This window comes from Gavialis gangeticus, unplaced genomic scaffold, assembly GCF_001723915.1.
Source record: "Gavialis gangeticus isolate Ggan-Ray unplaced genomic scaffold, GavGan_comp1, whole genome shotgun sequence".
Classification (NCBI taxonomy): domain Eukaryota; kingdom Metazoa; phylum Chordata; order Crocodylia; family Gavialidae; genus Gavialis; species Gavialis gangeticus.
The window spans coordinates 12801227-12804176 of record NW_017729000.1 but is presented as its reverse complement, the minus strand read 5'-3'; positions in this window follow the sequence as shown (position 1 = coordinate 12804176).

The following is a 2950-nucleotide window of genomic DNA, read 5'->3' as shown; positions in this document are numbered from 1 at the left end:
CTGTGGGCCCCGCTGGTGCTGGCCCTGGTGCACCAACGTGTGCCCTACACTCCTGCGCAACTGTCACTGCACTCCATGCGCCTGCTCGCTGCCTCTTCCCCCGCCTGCTGCAGCCATTTCCCTGCTCTCCCCACCAGCTGCTATGCTCTGGCATCACGTGGCTCCCAGCTGCAGCGCTGGGACCACAGAAGCACCCTCCCCCAGACCCCACATACCCACAGACCTATACCCACCCACGATATACAAGAGTAAGACTTCATTTTAAGCTATTATACAATCACCTCTATGTACAGTACACAAACACATGGTAAATAAGGACAAAAATATTTTTTAAATGAAATTAATGTATGTTGTAGTGCATTTGATTTTTAGAATATAATTTGATACTTTTCTTGTTCAGAGATGGCAAAACCCCTTGCTGAAAGGAGTAATTCCAGGGAGCAAGGGGAGGGACTTCTGGTGGCAAAGGTCAGGAGTTGGCAGGGGGTGCATCCAGTCCCAAGAGGGTAACCGGGGGGTGGGGCACCTGTCAGTAGGCGAGGCTACCCATGCGGCCCACAATGGCTTGCCAAAACTTGGTGAGCAGCCCTACACCTGAAATAATTGCCCGCCTCTGATCTAGCAGTCAGCCATATTTCTTAAATGTGGCCAAAAGAGGCCACTGTCCAGCACACCAAGCATTATCCTTTACCTTCCAAGAAAAGAACTATTAAGCATTGAACTTCAATGGTCTCATTTGATGGAGAGGTCTACACTAAATGCACCTCTGATTATATCACGTATGACACTATGCCCCAGTAATGTAGGTGCTAAACCTGTGAAAGGCTTATGTGGTCAATGTGATATCAACATAATGAAATCATGTCTGTTCCTCCAGTTGAGGTCAGGAAGAGAAGTTCTCTGAAGCACAGCACTGACACACAACTACTCCTCGCTTTGCAAATGTACCAAGATTGATCTTAAAATTAACATCTACTGTTACATTTAAGACTTAAATATCCACAGACTTCACCTAAATGTCTGTGATTAACAATTCATGACTACATGTTTCTTTCCCTTGTCATTACAAAAATTAAATAAAAAAAGGATTACACTGTAAAAAGCATTTAGAGAAAGATAACCTCTGGCCATGGCAGCTATTTAAAATATGTAGGCTTTCAATTGAAGCTTTCATTTCATTAACCAAGGAAAACTGTCAGCTAATAAGAAATAAATCAATCAGTATTATTGGTTGTCATTACATGTGCCTCTATAGCTGTGGTGTGCGCTTTAAGATATATGAAGCACTCCAATAATTTTAGATTGTTCTACCTCAGACACACTGAGAACTGAATATCATATTTCATTTCTTAATTAAAAATGTTTTTCACTCCAGATCTACAGAGACAAAAGCAACGTAAAAGTAATTGAGACTTCACATTTCACATGTCACATCATGATAGCTTTTTTATTTACTGACATAAATACTCATAACAAAACTCACCATCCAATGCAAGTGACTTCTTTACCAAGGATGGCTGAATCAGTCTTGGATAACATAAGAACCAATTCATGCTCAAAATGAATCCCAATGCATAGGCCTTCACCTCTCTAAACCAGCCATACTTCATTATATTTGATAAACATAAGGCTTTATGAAGCACCAGTCTCGCCATGAATCTCACAAAAGTGCATATTAAAGGACAGATAAAATTCAGTAATTAATGTCCTAGTGTCAGTAGGCACAATCTAGCTATACATATTGAACTGGAGTTCAAAAAGTCTCATTTGCACCTCACTGAAACTCAGCAAGTTATTTTATGGTAGCTCTTTTGTGAACTGCTCTTATTTCTACAATCTGTGTTTCACTAACACACACATCAAAACACCGGCATTCAAACAAGAAAGCATTTCTTGCTTTTGGAAAGCACTGGAGGACACAGGAGCTATAAAGCCATCCTAAGTGTTACCAGATGATGTCCCCTGCATTTGGGATCTCTGTGGACATGTCTACACGTGCTATTAGTGCAATGTAATAAACTCTGACACAGTTTGTGCCAAAGTTTATTGCTCCCAGGCACTGAGTTTACACGTGCACCTGGGACTGCAGTACTTTGAGCCAGGTCAGAGCAGTCTGGGCTGGCAGGGGACCAGCGAGGGGGGAGTCAGCTTGCCAGCCTGGGGATGCTCCAACCCAGCTCAATGTGCTTCAGAGGGGCTGGCTGGGGCATGAAGGTGCTTCAGTGAGAGGGCTGCCTGCCAGCTAGCCCCACATGGAAGAACCCTCATGCCCCAGCCAGCCCTGGCAGCATCTAAACGTGCATTGTGGAGCACTACATAATGCCACTGTAGAATAGTACTTGTGTTTAGTATAGTACTAACCTAAGGCAGCATTTATTAGTTTTCTGCACCCTAACAGGGGTGCATGTGCAGACGCTGAGACTTTACTGTGGAGCTAATTAGTGGGCTCCTCAGTAAACGTCTGGTGTACACATGGCTTGTGATCAGCAACTGGTTCATAGGTTCTATACCACCCTAGTCCTTGTCTCTCAGAGGAAGATAGTTGAGAAGGACTGGCACAGAAGCCAGAACTCTGGCTTCCAAAGAAATCTGGAGGTTTGAAAGTGTACGGCGTAGTAAAGTAGCAGTCTTTTTACAGCTTCTGCTAAAATCATACACAATTCATTTTCAGTTTTTACTGGCGTACAAAGGGGACTTCTCAATTCTTTTGGAAAAAACCCAAGAGAAACACCCCTCACTGTAAAAACAGACCACTTTCCAGGAATAAGGGGAGACCTGACTTCAAGGCCCTCACTAGGCCTGAACTGAAGTAAAGACTTCAATCTGCGTCTCTCCTGCTCCAGGTGAGCACCCCAACCCGGACTAATGGCCATTGCAGGTTGGGGCTCTTGCGCACTCCTCCTCTGCCCCAGTAACCTTTTGGCAAAACTCTTCTTTTTCTGAAAAATAT